This window comes from Falco peregrinus, chromosome 5 (genome assembly GCF_023634155.1).
Source record: "Falco peregrinus isolate bFalPer1 chromosome 5, bFalPer1.pri, whole genome shotgun sequence".
NCBI classification, from domain to species: domain Eukaryota; kingdom Metazoa; phylum Chordata; class Aves; order Falconiformes; family Falconidae; genus Falco; species Falco peregrinus.
This window is the reverse complement of record NC_073725.1, coordinates 15,659,526-15,685,991: the sequence shown is the minus strand read 5'-3', so window position 1 is coordinate 15,685,991 and position 26,466 is coordinate 15,659,526. Positions and strand designations below refer to the sequence as shown.

The window sequence follows — 26,466 nt, the reverse complement described above, 5'->3', positions numbered from 1 at the left end:
TCTGAATTTTTAATAAAACCCGTTGGGAGTACTGCACAATGCTATGGAGCATATTCAGTAAAGCAGCTAGATAAGAAATATTCGTAATGTGAAAGGAACTATTGATCTTCCTGAAGCTTATCTATTTCTTGAATGCTGTTTCTACGAAGACACTGAATTACTTCCTGAAGGACACTTTTGAGGACCTTTTAATTTGTTGGTTTCATTGGTTTTGGTTTTTTAAAATACCATTCCTATCATCAGATGCATAAGAGGATTTAAATTTGTTGTGGAAAGAATTAAAGACATTGGGGATGTAAGTCTAGGTAGAGCCATGTAATCAAGAGACAGTGGAAAATAATAACACCACCAAACATTTCATGAACAGAGCAATTGGGGTAAAATAGGACATGATCAGCTTGAAAGTATCAACTTTCTATGCATGTTTTTGAAGGCAAATTTGGAAAATAAACATGTCATCAATCGTAGATTGCATCACCTGCAAAACGATTCTGAAACTTTAAAATTAGGCTTTAAAACTTCTTAGATATTCCCTCCTTTGGGTTTGACCAGATGACCTCCAGAGGTCCCTTGCAATTTTAAGTTACTGTGACTCTCCACATTTTTTTCTCCAGCCAAAAGTATCTGGTAAATTTAATTTCAAATAATTTTGTTTTCCCTAAATTATTTTTGTGAAGAATAAACTGCTTATTTAGAGCAGATAGTTGCTCCCCCCTCCGCCCCTTAATAGTGACTGTGAATGGAAAGGTACAAATTGAAGGAGAACTGTGCTGCTAAAAAGAGTGTCAATACTGTGGGTGTGTGATCAGAAGCTAAGATGAGGTGACGCTTGCATCAGCTATGAAAAGAGTTCTGTTGTTTGGTACAGATTTGCCTGAAATCAATGGCAACTATATCAGCATTTTTTTTTTTGGCCCTATGTTTTTTCAGTCTTTTATGTAACCCATAAATGCACTTAAATCTAGCAGAAACCTCTCCTTTGAGAGTTATTTCTATAAAGTACAACTGTAGTGCAGTCTCCCTAATTTTGTCATTCTTTTTTTTTATTGAAAACATAACCCCATTGTTGACATGTTGTTAAGGTTTCTGCGCTCAAAGGTCAGCTCTCCCTAGAGTCTCCTTTCGTCTGGAAGATGGCATATATTAAAATTTTATAACAGTTCCTATTAGTTCCAATCCTAGAACCTTGGGATCAGTCTGGCTGCCCTTCTTCACAGCCTATCAAGTGCAATAGATGCCTTGGGTGAGCAATAAAGAGATTGGAATTAGATTCTTCTAAGCAAGACTTGTTCGCATAAAGGTTTAAACCTAACCACAGTTGTGCTGATTAAGACTCCTTTCACTTTAGGTGAAAGAAGCTGCTAACACTTCCACATATAAACCAGCTGATCTTATGAAATAAGGTATAGTAAATATGCATGCATGTAGAGGCAGGGCTACACTTTCAACTTTCTTTCACTTCACAGTTTGCTTTTTGTAGATAATTGAAAAAGAAATTACTTCCTCTTAGTGTTAAGTGTGAATAGATAACTTCACCAAGGTTTCTAAAGGAAAAGGGTATTTTCATTGCCAATAATTAATGTTCCATTCCCAAGAACAGTATCTGTCCTTTCCACTTCACTCTCCATGTCTTTGCTTGGGATTGGCTCTTGGTTTTGGTCAACAGCCCCTGGGAAAGCTAGAATGGGAGAGTCCCTCCCAGCTGTTAGGGAGGGGATCCAGATCATCCAAGAATATGCTTGCTTTGAGTTGTGTGTGAGAGGACTGCCCTGCGGTAGTCTGAGTAAGCTCTGTGGGTTAGCATGGTGGGAGTGGACTTGAAAGCAGAGGCCAGAATTCCGCTTGTCCTTCAGTCGCTGTAAAAGGAGGGTACTGAATAAACACTTGTGCCTGAAAAACTGGATTTCAGATATTTCCATCAGAAAAATTTAGATAAGGTCAAGGTAATTATTTTTTTCCTACAGACTTACTCCACTGTGAGTGACACAATAGTCTGATGTCTCTAGAGACTATTGTGCCCCTGGACATTATTATGTGGATAATAAGATTAGCTTAAAAGCTTGGAGAGAGTCACTAAACTTGTATTTTCAGTGTGGGATAAATTTTTCTCAAACAGCATGCCTTTTCATAATTGATTGCATTTTTAAAAATGTCAGGCAGTGTCCTGCTAAGTTTATTGATGAATGCAATGGGTGATATCTAATATTAAGGAGAAAAAATAACACAGCATCTAACAAACGAATCACGCTTTTCTTTTAAATCTCCTCTTGTCATGGTCCATTTGAAGGATGTTGCAACACATCTTCGAGAATTAATATTACAGCTCACTGAGTATTTGTGAATGAGTAAGATGTCTGTCCTCTCGGCCAGCTCTTTAACAAGGGAAGATATTGCCAGGGCCAAACCTCCATGATGAAATTGTTTGGATGAGCTGCTCCTTTTGACTTTTGTAAAGAAGCCAAACTGTCAAATACCTTAACACTAAAAAGATTTATTGAGTTAAGCTGCAGTTGTGAAGTGTTTAGATAGCTCCTATCATCACCATTTGATCGGGTATGTGCCCTGCTGGGACTGATTGATCACTCAGTGCTGCTTGGTGGATAAGCGTGTGAACTGCACTGAGAGGTGCCGATTGAGCTGCCAAGGTGCTGTTACAGAAACTTGTGACAATTCCAGCATTAGGTGATCCTGTGCTATTATATAATGGATCTATATAATGGATCTTTTGACTGTGGTGGTGGTGTTCGGTTGGTTTTTTTTGCGGTGTGGTTTTGTTGTTTGGGTTTCTTTGAGTTACGGGTGGGGCAAAAGAGTTAGTATCTTAACAGCTTTCTCAATTCATGCAGGTGTTGAGTTTGCCCAGCAAAATAAACAAACATGGCAAGTGACTTCTGTTCTGCTTTCCACTTCCATGTCTATATGTAACTCCAGACCTGCAACATTCTGTTCTTGTGGATAAATGAATAATTAAGAAAACCCAAAGAAATACATGTGGATTAAATTAAGCACTTAATTTCTTCAGAATGTGGAGAGCCTTCCACAGCGTCCTGTGAAAATTCATGAGTCACATGAAATTATTTCAGGCAGTAATGTCAGCAGAAGTTCATCTTGGTGGATGCTGAAAGTGAGTTTCAATGTTATTTTAAAAAATGAAGGAAGAACGAATGGTAAGCTCCAAGGGATTGGTTATCTTCTGATCATGCTGGGTGAGGGAGACAAATGCCTCTGTTAATGTAGGCATAATCTGATGTTAACCTAAAACTTTATTTGTTCAGAATGTATGTTTTTCTTGCTGCATATTTTACAACACTTTGTCTTTGGTACCCATGGTCTTAAAGAAACTGCAACACTATTTTGCATCCCTTTACATTGAAGAGAAGAGCATGGTGTGTTATTATTAGGGTCATCTGACAGCTCACACTACAATACTCCATTCTGAATTGCTTGCTGACTCTGATAAACTTTCATGCTGGAATTTGTGTTCCATACTATGTAAAACCTCGTAACTGCAAAGAAAAGCCAAAGCATTCTTCAAGTAAGGTTCCAAGAAAGTGTTATATTTATACTTTTAAAATAAAATACAGTAGTCTTTTCTTTGAATAAAACTAAGTTCTCTGTGTTGTAGATGAGGGATTTGAAATTTGGCAGACTCAGTCTTCTGCTGCAAGGAATATCAGCTAAAAATGGAAGAACTTCTGTAGACTAGACTGAAACCCATCAGGTCTGATTCTTTGAGTATGCCAGGGCATTTCATAGCTCTGACTGTTCACCAGTCTTTAGAGCCACTCCACCTACTTGAGCTGGGAGCTACAGGGTCAGGTCAGGTTTTGTGTACAATGTCTTTTTCCCTAGCATCCTGCCTGCCTACTTCTTAAAATTCATAGAACAGCTTGGGTTGGCAGGGAACTTTAAAGGTCATATAGTCCAACACACCCTGCAGTAAGCAGGGACATGTACAACTAGATCAGGCAGCTCAGAGCTTCATCTACACTGACCTTGAATGTTTCTAGGGATGGGGCATTTACCACCTCTCCAGGCAGCCTGTTCCTGGGTTTCACCACCATCATCAGAAAAAAGTTTCTTCCTTATATCTAGCCCGAACCTATTCCCTTTTAGTTTAAAACTGTTACCCCATGTCCTATTGCTACAGACCCTACTAAAAGTTTTGTCCCTCTCTTTCTTGTAAGCTCTCTTTAAGAACTGGAAGTTTGCAATAAGGTCTCCCCAGAGCCTTCTCTTCTCCAGGCTGAACAACCCCGGCTCTCTCGGCCTGTCTTCATAGGGGAGGTGCTTCAGCCATCTGAGCATCTGTGTGGCCCTGCTCTGGACCTGCTCCAACAGGTTCATGTCTTTCCTGTATTGGGGGCCCCAGAGCTGAACGCAGTGCTGCAGGTGGGGTCTCACCACAGCAGAGGGGGGAGAATCACTTCCTTCAGCCTGCTGCTGGCCACGCTTCTTTTGATGCAGCCCAGGATATGGTTGGCTTTCTGGGCTGTGAGCATTGCCAGCTCATGTCCAGCTTTTCATTCACCAGCACCCCCAAGACCTTCTCTGCAGGGCTGCTCTCAATCCCTTCATCCCCTAACCTGTATTGATACCAGGGGTTGCCTTGACCCATGCGCAGGACCTTGTGCTTGGCCTTGTTGGGCCTACTTCTCGAGCTTGTTCAGATCCCTCTGGATGGCGTCCTGACCCTCAGGCGTGTCAACCGCACCACGCAGCTTGGTGTCATTGGCAAGCTTGCTGAGCATTTACTTGATCCCTCTATGTTATTGATGAAGATATTAAACAGTGCTGGTCCCAATACAGACCCCTGAGGGACACCACTTGTCACTGATCCCCATCTAGATGTTGAGCTGTTGACCACTATTGTCTGGATGCAACCATCCAACCAGTTCTTCATCCACTGAACAGTCCACGCATCAAATCAATATCTCTCCAATTTAGAGACAAGGATGTTGTGGAGGACAGTGTCAAAGGCCTTACAGAAGACCACATAGATGACACCCATAGACCTTCCCTTATCCACTGGTGTGGTCACTCCATTACAGAAGGGCACTAGGCTGGTCACACAAGACTTGCCCTTGGTAAGGTTATGCTGGCTGTCTCGAATCACCTCCCTGTCCCCCGTGTGTTTTAGCATAGCTTCTAGGAGGATCTGTTCTATGACCTTCCCAGGCACAGAGGTGAAACTGACCGGTTGGTAGTTCCCAGGGTCCTCCTTTTCTACCCTCTTTAAAAATGGGTGCAATTTTCCCATTTTCCAGTCACTGGGGGATTTCAGCTGACCACCATGACTTTTCAAATACTATGGAGAGTGGCTTGGCAGCTATGCCAGTCAGTTCCCTCAGGACTCGGGGATGCATTTCATCAGGTCCCATAGACTTGGTATGTTTAGTTTCCTCAGTGGTAATGAACCTGATCTTCTCTTATGGTGGGAGGGACTTTTCTACCCCCATCCCTGTCTTACAATCCACCCACTTGAGAGGTGTGGGAAGAGAGGTTGCCAGTGAAGACTTAAGAAAAAAAGTTGTTGTTTACCTCAGCCTTCTTGTCTGTTGTTACCAGTGATTTCAAGTTGGTCTTTCCTTTCTGGGCAAAAGGGACTGAGAGTTGTCTTTGAGAAGAGAAACAGATTAGATTAGCCTGTGGTGGAAGGGAAGGAGAGCTATAGACTAGGCAAGGAAATTGGATGGGTTAGGTAACAACTTGGTTAGATTTGGAAAGAGCTCTGTTGAGGAGGTGAGGACAGGGCAGAGACCAGTGCTGTGAAACAACAGTGAGGAGGAGGAGTGAGCTGAGATACATGAAATACAGGCTTAAAGGGTTGGGTGGGAAGATGATAGGGAGTCTCCTGAGCAAGAAAACCTGGATGGAGGGAGCAAAAGGCAAGGAGGATTTTCTTTTTGAAACAAACCAACCAGCCCCCCTGCCCCTCCTGGAAAAAAACAAAACAAAACAAAAAAACCCAAACCACAAAAAAAAACCTCAAACCCCCCCCCCCCCCCCCAACAACCCCAAACCAGAAACAAACAAAACAAAAAACCCAGAACAAAAGAAATGTTGTAGTAGGGAGAGCACAGTGGGTTGAGAGGCACTTGAGCATTTAAGGCTGGTATCTATTTGAACAAGGAAATTTGGTAGAAGGTTGGTGATCTTAGCTCAAATGAGGAACAGAAAATGAGACCGAGCTAAGGGTAGAAAAGAGAGAGGGTAGGCAGAGGTGGCAGAAAACAAGGGTTAATAAAGGAGCAGTATATAGCTATATAGCTGTGCTATAGCCTGGAATGGGACCTTCGCCCCTCCTTTTATTCTTCTAAGTCTACAATTTATAGCAGAGCTTCCAATGAAAAAAACCTTTGTTAACCAGGTGCTTCCTCCCATCACCTCTGCTGCTCTTGTGCTTTTTGGCACAAAAACTTTTGCATTTAGTGTATTTGCTACAAAGATCTGAGTATTGTATGCCTATGCCAACAACTGTCATCAGGGAGTCATTCCTCTCCTGTGTGACACTAACTGAAAGTGGATTAGCAAAGCCCCCTTGTGCAGAGCCTTTTGCCACAGGTTGTGTTTTGTCACAGCCTTTACTTTGCTATGGCCTACGGTAGACCGGAAACTCTACTACTGCTGTGAGGTTCCAAACAGCAGATATCTATGCAATAAAACCCCCTCTGTCTTGTTGATGTCTGTAAGTGTTTGGTACCATCAAGTATTTCTTGGAATGGACTGTCTGCTTATGGTTTACTTTCTAAATAACTCTGGCATATTTCATGTAGCTCCCTCCTTTGAAAAGCAAAGCCAAGCGCTCGAGGATCAGGAAGTGCCAGAACAGAATGTGTCATATGGACTTAACTAAGCCTTCTAGCTTGTGTGTGTTATGACACTGTCTTTTATGAAGTGATCATATGCCTTTTTCTTGGTGCCAATCCTGCAACAGGAGGGCCTTTGCCATCTTAGGTGGCAATTTTACCACTCTTCTTGAGAGCATATGGGTTTGTAGATGACTCACTCCATAGCTTTTCTGCACCAAAGATCAAATGCTGCCAAAGCAAGTGACTACGAGAACTCCACAGCCCTTTGAGGTAAATGGCATCTTTAAATTTACTTCAGTAGGCTTTAGAGTAGGCTTCAAATTGAGACAAAATTTGGACTGGAACTTTTTCCTTCTCCAATGACTTAATTAATGGGAAGACATGTAGAAGAACTGCTTCAGTGCAGTTCCGTTAATTTTGGAAGCATGTTTGGTTTTTTTTCCAAACACTGAATAATACAAAACAAAGGGGTTTTTTTTCCTGTTTTTTAAATATTTGTCTGGATGCTTCACTGTTCAAGTGTGTTCCTTGATGCAATTCATTAGATTAGGTGGAAAAACATCCTGAACAGTAAAGATTTATGTTCCAATCTAGTAATGCAATTTACAGTGTTGTAAAGGATCTAAAATTAGCTGGAAAATCAATTCCTTTTATAATCAAGGGAATTGCAAAGAACAAAGCATTTGGTAGTGCAAGCTGTGTGTAATTGTGATGGAAGGTTCGCAGTATTCAACCTTAGGATATCACTTGACAGCATTTTAAGGATCTTGGAAATCTGCATAGCTGTATTGCTTATCTTTTAATCAAAGAGTATTAATATGAAAGTCATAAAGTTTAATAAAAAAACAGTTACTGAAAGCAAGTTTTTCCTCTGACGTGATGACTACTTCCATATGTATGTTGCAAATTTACTGTAAGGGTCTCATCTGCTTTCTCGGTGTGCAGCAGCTCTGCTAGGGATAATACTATCATATAGGTTGCTGGAACGCCTTGGTAAATGACAGAAGGCTCTGATCTGGAGAGCCACTGGAATCCTGCAGAAAGACTGGAAATGCCACTCTGTAGCCATAAAATGATTTTAACTGTGCAAATAGTTTTGAATGGATACTTCATGTAACGGATGTTTGTCTCTCCCTGTGTTTGCAGAATGTCCATGAAGAAGGTGGTAATGTGCTCAGTGCATTTGCTGTTCAATAAAATTTGAGTAGCAAACAACATTCTTCAATAAATATTGATCTCCGTTTTTATTACATACTTGTGACCGGCCAGCGGGTTGGCTGTCGTCTTTCTGATTTGACCTTATATGACCAAAATCTCATGGAGAGAGGATTTTCTCTAAGTGGCGTAGAAAATGCCTCCTTTATTAAAGTTTTGACCCTTGTTGCTCTGAAGGGGAAACATTGAGAGATTTCTTGCCTTTTTTGGGTAAAGATAGGTGGGCCTGGCTAAGTATGATCATCTATAGTAATCATCACTCTTTTTGGAGCAGCTGCAGACTTTGTGTAGGGAAGTTTACTGGATACATTTGGTTCAGCAGTTCAGATCTACTTTCTTCTTTCTCTTGCCAGCTGAATGAATCCTATCTGAACTCAAAAAGCATCTGTTTGTGCTGGAGACAGAGAATGTTGGTGCCACACTGTGTGCATCCTCTGCATTCCACCTCTTGTCCATTAAATATCATTCTAGAGCAGCAGACTCAGCTTTCCATAGCTGGCAATAGGAGTGACATTGCAGTGCTGCCAAAAAGATTGGGAAGCTGGCCAAGGTGGAGATGGGACAGAAGGTCTGTGATAAGTTTGCCAAAGAAAAATAAAGGGAAAGTCAGAGGTAGACAGTTTTTTGAAAAGGGTTTTAATAAGAACTGCTGCTTACTGTAGGTTTTTTTGAGGGGGAATGCTGGCTTCTGTCTTAAGGGTCTCAATTCTGCAGCATGTTAACTGTCTGAAGTGCCACTGAGGGGATCTTTAGGGGCAGGAACACCTTGCTGTGTTCATAACCAGTCTCTAATATGTCTATACCCTTCTTTTTCTCTCTTGTGGCTTTTGTGGTCCTTCTTGACCATGCTATTGCCACAGTGACAATACTTGTCCCACTAAACACTGTAGAATAATTGAGCTAAGGGCATTAAAAGGTGCATTTTGGGTATTTTGTGCTTTTCTTGCACAAATACCTTTGGCAAAATACTGGCTGTATCAGAGCTAAGCTTCTGACTCTGGAGGTGACAGGATTTTGGTTGTAGTCTGTGGGTTGGGTGTGGAACTCCCAACCACTCAAACCTCACTGTCACTCCAGAAGGGAAGCAGTTGGTCTGTTTTCATTATTGGCAAGATGTACCATATATTTATTTTCTAACCAAAGAGCACAACAGTACAGCTGCTGTGTTGACAGTAGAGGACAAAATGAGTATCCCAAATCTTACCCTTGAGACAGAACATTGGCTACTGGAAAAAGAGTAGCCCCTCCCCAATTTCACATGACCTCTGTTCAGTCACAGTAACTATGCGTTTAGGCCTCATAATATCTGCTCTGAAGACATGAATTGTGTGTGGTTTTGCTTTGGGCCTTATTTTGAGGCAAATGGGAGAAGGGCTTTAGTCTTACCTTCTATGGTTTGGAAACACTGTCCTTTTTTGAATAGGTGGAGTCATCGGCTGCCGTGTTGATTATTTGGAGGTCACCTTTGGAGTCCTACAGGCAATAGATTGATAAATGAACTTCATTGCTTGGTGTGGGGACTGTGTTTTAACTTGGAATTAAGAATTTGTTGATCTAAGGCGGAGGTGTATAGGAAATCCTAAAGGTTGTTGTTTGTGTAAGCACAAACTGTTTGAGGGGCAACATGCTGTGGCAGAAGTAAGTGCCCTGTGGAACTTGCCTTCCAGCTGAAGATATTTTCCCTTATTTTCAAATATACTTTGTAGAACAAATGTTTGCCTTGACTCCCCATGATTAGGAGGGAGACAGCTAGTCAGAGATGCTGCTTTCTCCCTCTGGGTCACTGGTAAACCTCATACAGGTGTATTTGTGGTATCCTTATAAGCAGACAGGGGTGTATAAACATTTGTGATCTTGCTGATTTGAGTGGTGGTAGGAACGAACTAGATAGGCACAAGTACATGCTAATAGTTTTAAAGTGCACAAGCTACCGGTAATATGTAGCTTCCATTTTCCACCATGAATAGCATTACCCAAATGTTTAAGTCATGGTGCTATATCAAACCAGACTTAATTATCTGAAGAATTTACCTGCCTCTGTGTGGTTTGACCTTGAATGATAGCTGTGTAAGATGGGATGTTCTTAGGTAAAGGAAAATAAAAGAGAAATCTTGCAATTAGAAGGCATATTATGTGCAGAGATAGAAAGATGTAAAAAGGTGTACAGTGAAGAATGCATTAATGGTTTCCCCAGTCTGGACTTCTAACAGCACCAGACAAGGCTAGAAGCGGGACCACTCCATCCTCATTAACAAACAGGGAAGGTGAGGAACAGTGTGGTCTTTGAGTTATTTGCTGTTCGGGGATGTCAGGTTCTCGGCCATGCAGAAATGTGTGGTTCATAGCTGAGGTGCAGTTTGGCATTCTGCATCAGGGTAGTTTAAATCAGCTTACACTTTGGGTAGCCTCTTTTAGCCTCTTAGAACAAAATGCATTGTACTATTTAAATACAAAGAAGTACTCAGTTTCTCTTGATAGCAGGTCCTGATTTTGCTGATGCAGAGATAAGTACTTGTCAGTTCAGTACCAGGCAAGATAAGGTCAGACAACTAGCAAAGCCAGGCTAGATTGAAATGGTTTCTCCTTTCCTGTAAACACCTGGGTTTGTTCTCATATAAGCTAACGGACTGCTGGTTGTTAGTTAAGGAATGCAATTTTACACATTGATATTTGTACGCACTGTTGTGTTTCTGTATTGCAAATGAAAAAGACATTGGAACGACAGAACAGGTCTGAGTTCTTCCTGCTTGGGGTCTCTGGTGTGTCAGCTTAGGAGTTTTTAGCTTGTGGGTCCTTGAGGGGCAATATAAAAGGTTCCTTGCCTTTAGATCGTTATAAATGAATATAATTTATATCAATATAAATGAATAAAAAACCTACTCCAAATGGTATTGCCTAAATAAAATTATTTTCATGACAAAAATTGAAATGTTTGAGTAGCCAGGTGAGTAATGAAATTATATTTGGGCAAAATAGTTTGGATTTTCATGTAGTCAGAGGAAAAGCGTGATATTTTTTTTTGCCTTTTTACGTTGAACTAAGCTTAATGCAATCAGAAATAGGATTTAAAAAAAAAAAAGCTTAAAGCTGTTTTTGAGGAAGCATTTTCCACTTTTTTTTGGCAGGAAACTTCTGTGTGATCTCTTTCTAAGTAGTTTCTAAGTATTACTTCTCTGTGGATGGGGAGAACAAAATTAAGTTTTGATGTCTTGGGGCTTTTATCTTGCTGTTAGGGAGTTTGAGGCTATTGTTTCAAAAATAACATGAAACAGAGAAGAAATTTCAAAGATAAGAAATCAAAGACGAGAATATCGGAGATAAGGCTATAGAAAATACAACTTCTGCGCTGAGCTGACATTTAGATTATTGCTTTAACTACTAAGGAAAGACAAGGCCAGCATCTGTCAGACATGCAGGTTCCAGCAAAGTTAAAAGTTACAACCTATATGGCAAATAAGGAAACCATGATATTGTTGACAAACTAAGAGCCTTTATTAGAGTCTGTATCAATAAGTTTGTTTCCAAACTTCCTTTGTCTTTCCTAGACAAGTTTATATAACAGGCAGATTCAAAGTGTTTTCACTTTGAACATCATTTTTAAGCTAAGACAGTAATTTTTCTAGCAAATGGCTAATTTTCATGCATTAAGAAATACTAATTGTAAAGGGCAGCCAATAGATAAGCTGAGGAAACAAGGAAGATTAATACTCTTAAAATTGCTGTGCAATTTTAATGAAATTTTTAATTTTAAAATACTGCAGAGAGAAATTACAAACCATTTTGAACAATTAGAAGGTAAAAGTAACTTTAAATATTTAATTTTCTCAGTGCAGTCTTTGATTGAACAAAATTCCGAGGGGGAAAAAATCTCCAGATACCATTTGTCTGAGTTCAAATGTATTCAGTGACTGAAAGAAGTTATTCACAAATTCAAAAAGACCAACTAGTGAAAGATAAAGTTTTAAACAGTCCTCCCTATTTATCACTGTCTTCTGCTAAGCTACCTTTCTACTCAGAAACTTCATTGTAACAACCAGACTAAACTTGCGTTAATTTGTTTTACCTTTGTTGAGTGTCCCTTAAAGGAATGCATGGGAAGTACTACACCCCCATAAAAGATGTATTATTAGTTACTCTGTAGGCAATGTGTTAATGAGATGTTCGAGAGCTTGCAGTTTTGTTCATAGGATTTGACCAGCCAAAGTTGTCATGCATTGCAAATGGCTTTCTGTAAAGTCATTTATGGATGCAGCTCCCAGTTGGTATATGCTGTTTGATTGATTGTAACTATGGTCTTCTAAAGCCTGTCTTCTGCCTGTAACATGCAGGAAGTGGCAATGAGCTTTCTCCTTCTTTGTCCTAAATTGCTGTAACTGAGTTAACCAGCCCTTCTGATACATGCCAGTTAAGTCAGTGAATTCACAAGGGAGTCCTGGAAGGATCTGAGAACAAGCTTTGTTCAGTATTAAGAGAGAAGGTCAAAGGGATGTGGTCTTAGTGCTGTCATCAGAGAAGATGAAGCCAGGTTCTTCGTGGAGGGTCAGTGGTAGGAAGAGTAGCAACAGGCACATGTTGCAACAAGGAAACACAATAAATTATTCAGTGAGATAGTGGTCAAATGCTGGAATAGAGGCCCAGAGAGGCTGTGGGATCGCTGTCCTTGAAGACAGTCAGAACTCACCTGGACTGGACCTGCTTTGAGCTAGGGATTAGAAATAAAGACCCCCAGAGGTCCCTTTCAACCTAAATTATTCTTACCAGACAGTTTGCCTGCATTAACTGTATGAAAGACCCAGTGCAATTTCACTTTAGTAATACCGTATCTTGTCAGATGTCAAAGTGTCAGTGACTGAAAATTAAAGAGCTCCTTTGTGATATCATTGTCTCTCATGATGTAGGTATATTCAAACTGTACTGAAATTTTTCTTAGGCAACCCATCTCGCTTGGAAGCATAATCTTGGCAGAAGCCTGAGGTGGAAAAGACAGTCATAGATTACTTACCACAGAGGAAAAAACACAGCTGCTCAGAGGCCAAAAAAGGGGAGGAATGGAGAAAGCAAGCTGAAACTTTGTATCTGAAGTAGTAGCTAAGTGAGAAATGCTGCAGTAATAATTTGACTGAATCAGTTTTCTTAAAACATTGCAAAATGCCCATGTTCCTGAAAAGGGGAAAATTAAGACCCAGCACAGGGTAATTCAGGTAGGAAATGCACTTTCAGGCCAGGCTTTCGACCTTACGGTAAAAATCTCATGAGAAGAATTGGAGTTTTCCTCCACTAAGTATTAAAAATTTGTCCATGCTATTTCTACCTTCAATTAAATTAATGTTTAAGATGTCTCTCTTTATGTGCTTCATTTACTAGCATATTACACAGGTGAATCATTTGAAGAATTCTTCAGTGAAATATAGAAATAATTTTCATGTAATGTCAGAAAATTAACATCTTTCTTTGATGTATTACTCTAACTTAATATCCCAGCTCAGTCTTTGTTGATGTATTTACTCCAAAGTTGAAGCAATTTGGAACACTAAATGGTATGACTGCATTTCATCTCGTTACAGGCTTAGTGCAACAGCAGTCAAGCACCTGGTGAATGTATAACCCAATTTTTGTACAGGGCAGGAATTATAGGTAAAATTTGCATTCTGGCTCCAGAGCATAATGTCATGCATCATTCACTGGACCAGATCTGAATTGCTGTAGTGTTTGTAACTGGCAGACAGTGCTGATGACTGAAACAGCACAATGCTTTTAAAAGGACATTATCTTTTCAGAATGTCTTAAAACTTTTGAGTACATCTTTTCCATAGGTATCCACAGCTGGATTTGATACCACAGATCTGTATGAAGAAGCATGTAAAGATCTGCCACTGAGACATTGATATTGTGAGGACATATGTTTACTATAAGCTATGTTCGTTCTCCAGTGTTCATTTGTATGGTTTGTTTGTTTGTTCTTTTCCTCTCCAAGCACCTTTACCTATGGGGACTGCTGGCACTAGACAAGAAAATAAAAAAAAAGTCTTCTGCTAGTTAAGAGGAACAAGAATTATGATCTTGGGTTCCATACTCACAAAAGCCTGTCAAATCTCTTCCGTCTGGAGTTCCCTTACACTTGTGTAGCTGGAGCATGAGCATGTTTACGCGTTAAAACAGGTAGTTACATAAAATTTTGACAATATAATTTTTAAAAAGTTATGAAAAACTATCTCACACTGTTGGACCTATTTGTACTGGATCAATGCAGATCGCGGTTAAGACACGGATAAACACAGACTACATATTAAGTGTCTTGTATAGTTGGAGTATTGTCTGTTGGTACAGTTGTGTTTTAGTTACTGTCAACATGCATATTCCTAACTCTAAAACTAGGTAGGTATAGAGCCTGATGGCTATGCTTTTAAAGTTAAAATCCAGATATAAATACTTGAACAGTGAAGACATTGCTTTGTGCGCTGAGCAATGATCAGGTTGTAGTGTGTTCTAGATTTTGTGTTTTCTTTAGTTGGCAGTTTTTGTGGACACTTGGAACACAGCTTAGTTATCACCACTCCTTTTTGGCATCATGGGATATCTACTGAGTCTTCTATGTGGGCTTCTACTTTTCCATGCTTTTAGGAAATATCAATCTCTCCATAAGCATAAAGAGTTTGACCAGGCTTGTTTTGATGTTTCTGTCCCTTGGTGATGAGGCAGAGAACATCACAATACAAGTTCTTGTCAGTCAAATGCAGCTAGTGTGGAGGGAATGACAGGCACAACCAGATGTTGCAGTCTGGCTTCACACCTTTATTTTTACTAAAAACTCTGTAGCATCACTTTTGAGCAAAGTGCTGACAGCCTTTTTATTTAGGCTTATAAAACTTGCAACTATTTTGGTATTTCAAAGAAACCATAATATTGAACACCTACTTAAGCTATGCTCAAGTGAAATGCTTGTTTTCTTTCTACTGCTGCAATTTACCCTTAGGGCGAAGATTGTAATCTTCTGAGTTCTTCCACCCACCATGTAAAGTGGATTATTACGTCACGGTGACCCTGCTTTGCTATTCCTTATCTATATAATCTCCTTGATGCTTTGCAGCTGTCTCTTAATAAACAATGTAAGAGAGTTGATAAATTTCTTTTTGGAGAGAAATCATGTTCAGCAGAGGGCAGGTGGGGGAGAGAATAATTTCATTTTCATTTCATCTTATCATTTTCACAGGTTTGGAGAGGAAGCCCAGGGATGCCTTAAAACTTCTAATTCATACAGCACTTAGGTAATTTGACCAGACCTATTGTGAAGTGGAAACCTATGGGTGGGACTTCGATACCACCCTCTTCTGTCTCTTCTTCACTGAGTGGCATCACTGCTGACTCGACTCACTGGCATTCTCTCTGTAATTTTAACTAGCAGCTGCAGTGGGTGGTTCATTTGCATAAATTTGTCCTTTAAAGACAGATGGATATAGGTGAAGCCCTGTGCAACATGTGTCCAGATCTTAGGGGTATTGCCTGCCTAATGTGAACTTCATTAAATGCTCTCCTACCAGGTAGTGATGTCAAGATCAGCAGGTTTTATGCTGTTCTTTGTGTGTGGCGGTTGGTAGTAGGATTTCCATCAATACTGATGATACGAGTCCTTATTTTTTGGTATACGTTATTTAAGAACTGAGAACCCCTTCCCTCCATCCTCAAACTCTGTAGTAACTGGCAGAGCTGAATTGTGTTATCCTTTTGTTGTCAGTATATGCTAACGAAGACTGATGGTGACTTGCAGATTTCACAAGGAAGGCGTAACTCCTGTGTATGCTCTTAGGTTCCTTTTTTGAAAAGTTTAAGAGACAATCTTGTGTCAGAGAAAGTTTTGTAAAAGACATTCCAAGTATCTTACTACTTATCTGTGTTAGCTCACAACAAAGATGTTTCTCATGTCCCAACAGTTCCTGAGGGAGAGAAACATTTGAAAACTCTTGGTGGCTTGGATCCTTAAAGCTTTTTTCCAAAAGTGATGTTAAGCCAAAGCCTTGGCACTGTGACAGGAGGAAGTAGCTCCATTATAACACTGCTGACAAAGCTCTGTTGCTTCCAGAGCCCAGGTTAGGATATATGTGAGACTACGCTGTGTCTTGACACATTAGGACCCAGCTTTGGTGGCTCACTATTCCTGTGGAGCATGGACTTGCCAGCAGAGGAATGGTAAGGCAGCGGCACCAGCAGTACATTTGGCACCGATAGGAGCTTTTGCTGACAAGCGAGCTGCAATTATTTTTTGAATCATTTTGATACCAAAACCAGCTACCGGCTTCTTCAGAGACTGAGTCTATCATGGTATGGGGGTACTGTGATTGCAGAGCACTTCCAAAGTGGGTTAGGATATAGCTCCACAGAGGAAGGTCAGACTAAGCTAGTAGAAATGAATCTAGGAAAGAACTGAACACTTGCTGTATAATTTGGCTGGCAGAGCTGCCAAAAATCCTTTAGGATTTTCTGGTGCCTTCAGTTGGAGCTGCAATGTCATTGTATCCCTTGCTGATTTAGTTGAGGCAGTAGAAGTGTGTTCTTGGCCTAAGTCACATGGGTGACACTTCAAACATTTGATCAAGGATCTTGAAAAGAAAATAGTAAGTAAATGACAAGAAGGAAGAAAAGCTCATGCTCTGAATTAAAATAGTGGTACAAGCCCCATCTGTTGTCATTGAACCTCTGCTGCAAAGGAAGTGAACTCAGGACTGGCTGTAGTGATCAGCCAAAGCTGGCCATTGCCAAGCAGCCCCCTGAGGGTGGGCAGGCTGCTCTTTGTGCATCAGAGCCCTGAGAGGGCACAGAGCTTCTGGTTGTTGCTGAGAAAGGGATCAAGCATGTTGGGGGAGCATATGAAGTGAGAGAGCAACTGCCTGTGGCAGTATCAGTTTCTCCCTTTCTTCTGCCTACCTGACAGGACAACTTGACTTTAAAGCTCTGTCCCAGTTTTGGGCTCAGCATGGCCCCAAGAACATTCCTGTGTAGTAGATAAATTCAGTTTTTCTCACACTGCTAAGAAGCCCTAAGCCAACTTATAGTAAGTACACCTTCAGGTTCCATTGCAAATCCAGAAATTAAATGCTGAATGGGAAGAGTGTCCTCACTGTTGTTCTTAATGTGCCTATCTTTGGATTAGCAGCAGAAAGAAGCTTCTCTTGTAGGATCATTTTTATGCTCCAGGAAAAGCCGTTATGGCCATCTGTTGAGGAAAACGAGCAGTTTGCAATATGTTATATCTGTAAATGGATAAACTCTTCCAAGCATTACATGTGTTTATATAGATACTTTGGTGTAATTGAGTATAACTGAGGAATACAATTTGCTGCTTCATTTCTAAGTAACAAGCAATAGGACAAGAGGAAATGGCCTCAAGTTGCACCAGGAGAGGTTTAGTCTGGATATTAGGAAAAATTTCTTCACCAAAAGGGTTGTCAAGCACTGGAACAGGCTGCCCAGGGAAGCAGTGGAGTCACCGTCCCTGGAGGTATTTGTGACATGTAGATGTGGTGCTTAGGGACATGGTAGACTTGGCAGCACTATGTTAACTGTTGGACTTGATCTTAAAGGTCTTTTCCAACTTAAACAAATCTATGATTCTATGATTTCCCTGCAGCTGGTAGCCAGCGTGCTTTTGATAGTGGGTAACTGTCATTTCAAATGTATTTTATATATGTCTATATGATAATGCAAGAATTAACACAGTAGACTCTTAATCTTTCTTGTTCAGAACTGGCTAATTATTTGAACAATTATTTTGGCTCAAATGTCTTCTGAAGGCTCTCAGCTGGATTTATTTGATAGCAGAATTGTGATTTCTACACCTTGGAGTGCTGGGACTATTTGATTTTGTTCCAGGCTTATCTTTCTCTGAAGTGTAGTGGAATATCAGTTAAACCTTAATTATTTAAGATTCTTGGATAAGTAACTATATTGTAAGGCTTCTTGTTAAGACAAACCCTGTTTTATTTTTCCTTTAATACCTAACTGGGAGAACTGATTTTAAAAAAGCAGCAAACATATCCTCAGAGTGAATAGAGGGTTTTTTCCGGTGTTTCATTTGGTATATTACATAGTACAAGCAGCAAACTAGAATGGCAAAGCTAAGATAATTGTAACGGATTTTAGTGATAAGCAGTCAAGCGTCACATGCTAATAGCTTTGAAGTTGTTGATTCAAGATATTCAATTACATTAGTGTGATTTACTATGCTTACATTTCACTTACATTCACAAACCACACATGGTGTGTGTATAATGGGTTATTTTTTTGTGTGAAACTCCTCAGTATGGCATTTGAAGTGGATTCAATAGTCCTGAGATTTTCTGTGTGTCAGTGCCTAGTCTCTGCGCTTACAGCTACCTATGCTTCAGGTATCTCAACAATAATACTGCTGACTCCTTGAGATTCGATAGCCAAACCATCAGGCAAGTCGTTTACTTGTTTGGCAGCCTGAATTTTACTGGGCCTTCATGTTGTGCAGTCCTGCTTGTAAACCCTCAGCTCATGGAGTCATGTTATAGAGCAATCTGAACTTTGCTGGTATTTCTTTCCTTTGCTTTTAAAATACATTTTAAACTTTTATAGTTATGAGAAAGTGCTGTAGAACATCAGTTCTAACAGCTTTGCAAATGGAAGTGAAATTAAGAACGAACCCAGTTTCTTTAATATTTTCTTAGATAAAATATGCTGTTTTCACAATTGGGAAGAGCAACACTGGGACTGTTTAATATTTTTGCTTGGCAGTATCGAGTTCTAAGTGAAGGATTTGGACAGGCACATTTAAGAAACAAGACTGTGGATAAGAGGACAATTATGGGCCTAGCTGTTCCAGTGTGTCAGCCTATAGAGGAGTTAGTCTGTTTTCTCCCTGGCTTCTACGCTGTTCCCAATAAAATATATTCTGTTATCCTGTTAAGACGCCACGCTGTCTTAGAAGGTGTCATTTTATAAACAGTGCAAAATATGCACCCTCGGTCCAAAAGCCTGTAAGCTAGCCTTGCTGCAGGAAAGGCAGACTCCTTGTGACTGGTACAAATCCAGTGAACATGACTTTGCTTAATTCTGTGAAAAATCTTTGCTGCTTGCCCACTAAAAAACATCAGTACTGCTTTCCAGTAGCGGAGGATCTTCTTGTCTGCATTTATCCATAGGTAAGTTATTTTGGTCTCTTAATTTGTTCAGTCTCCTGTCTTTCCTATTAATGATTTTTAAGATGTCTCTTCTACATATTACAACATCGCAAGCGGGAAGACAGTGGGAACTTTGTAAAGTAAGAGGTGACTGATGGCATTAGTTAGCTACATGCTAAAGGAACAAGGGAGAATCTTAGATATGTACTTCTAGTAGAGGGTAATGGAATATATGTATTTTAACTGCTGACTTTTACAGATGGTTTGTATTGCGTCAAGTGAGTCTGCCTGCAATGGGGACTACTCAGAGCATCCAGAACTGGGCACATTCAAGCATCTCCCAGTGCTCCAGTTATTGTGGGGCTTTCCCCTCCCTTAATTGAAATGGAGTTATTTGTATAGGTGCAGCACACTTTTGTACAGGGTTCTGTCATACATTATGTGTCTCAATTTCTTTTTGGTAATTTGCTCTGTGGTAATGAGTCCTTTTGAACTGTCAATGTGTGTATAGTTCCATTTACACTGCTGGCACTTTGTTCTGAACCTTCTCCCCTCCTGTCCAAATAAATTGCTTACACTATCAGATCTGTCTTACTGTTCACAATAGTACTGCTCTGGATTCTCCAGATCCTCCTTCGTTACTGAGTTTATTGCTCATTTAGCAAAGGGTTCTTTCAAACTTCAGTAGGTATAACTTTAAATAATCCCTGTTAATTGTTGTATGCGTCAGAGAATGAAAGGGAAGGAGGAAAAAATATTTTTAATTGCACAAACTATCCTGTGGAGGGGTCTAGCTAACCTGTTGATTTCTTGTTATATAGTAATTTATATTCAAATTAATTTTGATAGCTGGCATTTTGTCTGTATTACCTGTGAATGTGAATGTTTAAACTTCTGTAGCAATTTATAATGTAGTTGATGTTGACCAGAACAGTATTTTAATACTGATAGGAGGAGTCTTGTGCAGTGATAAGAGATACAGCTGGTAGTGTGGTTAAGGATAAGTAATTGAATGACCATGTTTAAAGGTAGTATTGATTGTTTGTAAGAAGTAAGTTTCCAGATGATAGGGAAAAATCAGAGACAAAACTCTCTAATACCCAGTTTGGAGTTTTAGAAAGTAGGCATTCTTTATTTTCGGCGTTGGATGCACGGGGAATAAGTTCCACCCAATGTGCATACCGACTCTGTTCACTGTTTATGTGGCAGATCTATACATATTAATGACATTTCTGAAAAACTGTTAGCATATTCATTACAGTTCCAAGAACTGCTTATCATATCTACACTCTTACCACGCATGTGTGGCCTTATGGGTTGAGGGTCCTCTGGTGGTGGTTTTGGGACATCTTCATCCTCTTCTTTGTCATCTTCCTCCTCTTATCCTTTTCATGACCTTCTCTTCTTCTGGCCCTGTTTCACCACTCTTGGCTCATGTCTCTGTTTCAGACCGGTTCTTATCTACTTAATAGATAAACTATATGATGCACTGTTCTACTAGTAGCTAAACTACATAATACAGTGTTGTACAGTTCAGCAATGTCATGGATACATCAGTTGCAACGTTTACAGTTACGCATACTGGCAAAGTTCCCCTAGTATCGCAGAGATGCACAGAGAAAGGCTAAGAGGCAGTGGTCACAGCTGCAACAAGGATTAGGAATAAGGAAAAAAATAGTTCATAGTGAGGTTGGTCAAACGATGTAACAGGGGTTGCAGAAAACCCTATGCTATGAAAATGCTATAGTGAGAAAAAAATTCTGCTATACGGAGGAACTGGAGGGCAATGAATATCAGCTGTTGTGGCTGATCACTAGTTTCCAATCACTCATATACACTTGTAATAAAGATAGGTCTGCTTTCTCTACTATCACTCTGGGCTCTGCCTTCAGTCCTGGGCCAGCCAGGTGTCTTAGCAAGTTCCTCGTTACGTACATGGAATATTAATTTAATCAACTTGCTGAATCTCCAGTCACAATGAATTCCCATCTTTCTTCATTTGTGCAAAGCTTATTTGCCAACCATGCAGCTGAATGAGAAGGAATGGGCTTGCTTTTTACAGCCAAGGAAGCCTTGATGCCAACAACTGATAGAGTAATTCAGTGAGACTGGGAATTCCAAATTGTGTAGTTTCTTAAAGAAAAATTATTGCTTATCTCAATTAGTATCATTTCCTGAAGGGCTCTGTGGCCTACATTCTGCTGGAGCTCAACAGGTAACTAAACAGAAGAACCTTTTAAAACTTTTATTCCTGAACACCCAAAGTAATTTCATCTTTTTCTATAAATCTTGCCCTTACTGTATTTTGTGTAGCTTGGTCTTGCATCATAATGTGAGATAGGAGAGAAGCACATGAAATCCTCAAGGCCTGAGAAATGCACATTTGAAGCCAATGAATAAGCTTAGTGGCATTTGGGTCAGGCCCCAAGAGGTGGTTCTGAAGCATTTGAACCCTCTTTGCCTGATGATTATGTTTCAGTACTGTGTTGTCAAATGATAAAATACACTGGGAGAAGACAGGATTGCTTGGGGTGCTATATTACTCAGCTGCCCACTCTATTGAAATCAGTGGGACATTTTCTCACTGACTTCTGTGGATCTCAAAGTAAACCCTATAAAAAGTAAATACTTTCACAATGGTATTTTGTTTAATCAGATTCTGCTTGTCACTTAAAGCTAGTGATTTCACCCCAATATGAATACGACTATTTAGACTTTGATTTTGCCGGAGTTATAACATAAATTGAGAATCTAGAACAGAATTAGAGGAAACAATTTTCCTAGTGCTACAGGATCACATTTTTAATCATGTAGAAAAATGAGTTTCCATCTGGTTCGAACTGTGGAGCACTAACTTTTTTCCAGGAGAAGTTGGTAGTCTGAGTTTTAAGAATTTTAAGCTGCTAACTGTAGACTTGGTTTTCATATTTTTATTAGACTCTAAGCCCTGGAAAATCCAGAAACTGTAGGTTCAAAGCTTTCCGTCTAGAGAGTTCAGCTGCTCCTGTCTTGAATGCTAAATTTCTGTCCTGTATGGAGGTATAAGTAAGTAGGGAGCACTTAATGCTACAACATCTAGTGTTTTTAGGTCTTTCCCTCTTTTGGAGGTGCTTATTCACAACTCTTATTTCAGATAACTACCGTTAGTATTTCCCACTGCATGCACATACTTGTAAACAACATTTACCTCTCCAGGAGTAGAGTCTTGCTGTTTATTTTTGCAGAAGCAGGCAGATGCTCTTGGTTCATTTTCATTTCATGACCACAGTGCCAATAAAAGAAATGGTTCAGACACAGCCCTCAACAAATGGTGATGGGGAACCTGCAACTCCCAAATTCATTTGCATGTACTTTGGGCTGGAGTACAAGTTTCAGAATAGTAGGCCCTGTTTCCAAATGCAGAGCACACTGGTTACTCCTTTTAATCTCAGCATCTTTCTTCTTCCCTACTCATTTATTACCTGAACTGACGGTAAGGCTGAGTGTGCATGTTTCCCTGATTCTTTGCAAGGTGCTGTGGAGAAGCAAACTTCTTATACTTCACCCAGACAACTTGAAGAAAAGCTTTTTGGAGATTTTTTTTTGTGTGTGTGTGTAGGACAGCAAAATGGCAGTGTGGACATGGGAGAAAATTTGAAATCTGAATTCAGATAACATCTTAGAGTTATTTCATGAATCTAAGGAGCCCAGTTACAACTTTGCAGTGAGGTTCTCTAAAGCCCTCTGTGGATCATATTTTGTAACAAGGTAGATTGATTGTGTGAGCTGAATTAAAGGCTTTTAGATCTCGATGAGAGGCATGTACTGTTTCTATTTCACCTCAGAGTTCCTTACTTTCGTAGGCACTAGATGGCTAAACATTTTTAAGCCATTCAGTCTCTCTGAGAGAAGAAAGACTAGCTAGCAAACGTGTAATACTGGTTTTCAGTGTAATCCAGTTATCTAGCCAGGCCAGACTTCTGGACTTCCATGCTATTACTTTTAATGCAGTAGCTACACATAGGAGCTTTTGTAGCGCTAGTTACCAGAAATGCTGGGCTCATGTCTGTCTTCTGATTTTCTACCTGATTTTGGAGCCAAGGGGCCCAAAGCATTGATTAGTATCCATCTGTGCTAAGCACATGAAAAACAGATCACAAAGGAAATCTGTAAACTAAGAAGTTTACAATTTCGTTGTCTCCTGCTTAGTCACAGAGTACTAGAGGTTGGAAAGGACCTCTGCAGATCATCTATTCTAAAACTCTGCTCAAAGCAGGTTGCTCAGGTTTGGGTGTCTCCACCCAAACACCCAAACCTGTTGCTCAGGAACACTCAGACAAGGTGTGTGTCTCCAGGGATGGAGTCGACACAAGTTCTCTGAGCAGCTTGTTCCAGTATTCAACCAACCTTACAGCAGAAAGTTTCCATTTGTTTAATCAGAATTTTCAGTATTTCAGTTTGTGCCAATTGCCTGTTGTCCTATCACTGGGCCCTGCTGAGAAAATTTTGGCTTCATGTTCTTTATTCCCCCCCATCAGGAATTTATACACATCAGATCCCTCTGAGCCATGAATCTCTTAAAAAAATGTCAGAAGAGCACATTAATCTCTACTAAATAAGCTCTAAGTATGCTAGACATAGAATATTTTTGGGACAGTGGAACCGTCTTCCAAGGTCCTCACTTTTTCTTTGTATTCCATAGGGTACATGGTCATGGTGCTATCAAGGTCTTTCACACCTTTTTTTTTTTTTTTTTTTTTTTTCTTCTTTGGCTTGGGGTTTTTTGTTAACATAGTATATGCTTCAGTTTCAGCACAGTGTACTTTAAATTTTGTCCAGTTGGTACTGCCTTCTTCCTTGCTATTTCACCATGGAGAGGTGAAACCATAAGGCCTGGTCTTGCTTCCTCGTTCTGTGCAGTCTAGCACTGGCTAAGAAGTTTGTGTGGGAAGTGTATGATGATACACTGTTTTCCTCGGAAATGAAAAAGAACGTGTGCAGCAATGAACTGGAAACTTCAGTAGTATGTGATTTATCACTTAGTTCACTTCCTTATCTACAGTGTCACTTTCCTCTCACAGAAACAGATCTTATTCAGTGAATGTTAAAGCCACATGGACATTGAAGAAATAATGAGGTTATAATGAAGTGAAGAAGGAAGAGTTTGCAGCAATGAAAAATGAGCAATTTATTCTTCCATGTACATAGTTAATTGACAAAATACTTCTTACGCAATCTACCTCATCTACATTTACGTAAAATAATACTTTTTTTAGCCACCTTCAGTAGACTCAGAATCTATTTTCCAGGCTGCCAGCTTCCTGGTAACTTGACATCAGTACAACAGCCCAAGCTGGTGATTATACTAAAAGAAGAATATAATGGGACAAAAGAATAAGACTATGGCTTGTTGTAATAGTTGTAGTGATAAAAAGAAATGTAATTTTATACTTGCCTGCTGTTCTGAAAAACCAGTGTATAATTATTGTGGGAGGAGGAAAAATACATCTCTCCCCCTCACTCTGCTACTTTTTCCCCTTCTCTTTAGTGTTGAAATCATCCAGTTTAATTAAATCACCAACCCATTTCTGCACAATGGATGACATTTCATTAATGATGTAAGATGTGCATGAGAGAGAATTAACCCAATTTTCAAATGGATTTCAATTTGGAAAGGGCAGCATGTAAAAATGTCTTGTAAATGTGTGGGATGAGCTTGTTGAGCAGCTTTCTGAAGGAGACTGGATTATAAAATGATGAATAATTAGATAACAGTCTCTCCTCCACCTCAATTTCTGTGTCTTTTCATAATCCCAGTTAATGGAAACTTGGGTACCTGACATCATATATCAGAGACATATCAGCAATAGAATGGAAAAACAGACTTGTGATGACTGCTAGCAAAATACATATACATACAATCTTCTCTGTAATTTTTAGCTAAATAGACTTCAGTGGCTTTGTCAAAGTTACCACCACCTTAAACTGTTCTCTTTTTGGAAAAAAAAGCAACAAAAAGAAGAAAACTAGTCTCCCAATCATTGTTTTGAATCATCACTTTTGGTAGTCCAGATATTATTGTCGTGCTTAGTTGAGGTGGCAAGTCCTTCTTGCATGCAGATCATTGCTTCTCAGGTTATGGTTTTATCAGAGTAGTTCCGATTAGGCTAGAGCCCAGTTCCCCCTCCTTGGCATTGCTTTCAAGGTAGGACTGTGATCTTTGCCATCACTGACCCGAATTGACCCAGCACAAAATGTTGTTCCCTACCCTGTAAAAGACTGTGAGAACTGAGGTGTGCTTGTCTATTTTCAGTGTTAAGAGTCTTAGCTAAAAATGTATGAGAAGCTAAACTAGTGCATAGGAATAGACTGTGTAGAAGTTGAGTATGCTCCTTGGGCTTTGTAACATAGCTTAATGTCATTATGTTATTTTACCATGTTTGTTTAGTTTTGCTTTTTTCCCCAGTCATGTTTCTTTCCTGGGGGTGAATCCAAGGAAACGTAGTTTAGCTGGCAGCATTTACAGGTCAGGTGACTGCGAAGGGCTGAAGGAGGCTGTTTTGATCTTAGGATGTCAGGCACTATGGTTGTGTCACGGCTCATGTTTCGAGAAGCCTGTTTTACCGTAAGGAAAAACGTCCACAGAGCCTGAGCTAGAGATGGTAGTTAGAGCCCATCTGCACTCAGTTCACTTACAAACATCTCGAAACCAGAAGGCTGGGTTTTTGCAGCAGATCAGTGGTCATATAGTAAGTTGCTGTATAGAGCTGAAGAATTCTAAGTTGTTAACAAGCTTTTCTCTCATCTGCAAGGAGAGCAGATCGTCCGCATCATCATTCAGGCTTACCTTCCTTAAGTTTATCTGTATGTATTCAAGGTCCTCACTGTACTGCCAACTGTTCTTAACGCTGAATTTAGAAATACCTTTCTAATGTTGCCTTTATAATTCATAGGAAAGCTGGATATTCTGAAGGTGTGGCTTTGTGAGTTTTGGTTTTATTTTTAACTTCACAGAGCAAGCAGCTGCATGGTACTTAGTTGCCAGCTGGGGTTAAACCACGAGAACTGTGTAACAACAAGATTTGCCAGCATAAATATCCTGCTTTTCTGCTTGGGATGTCAGTCTTGACTACTTGCTTAGGAATGGGGTGGTGGTGTAATCTTCTGCAGTAATGTGGAAATAGAGAGTGAAATGTATTTGGGAATTTAAGGTTGATATGAAAGGGTCCTTCTATGGCATTTACGTTAAAAGTTTCTGTAAGATAAACCACTTGCTTTTTAGATGGAGTATAGAGAAATAAAGGCAGATTGAAGGAGTGCTT

The 26,466-nt window shown here is 39.9% G+C and overlaps 1 protein-coding gene across 3 annotated transcripts in view; it reads left to right on the top strand.

Moving 5' to 3' along the window:
- CPNE4 (copine 4) overlaps window positions 1-26,466 on the top strand; it is a 315,514-nt gene that overhangs the window by 92,354 nt on the left and 196,694 nt on the right. The gene's annotated exons all lie outside the window — the stretch shown is intronic.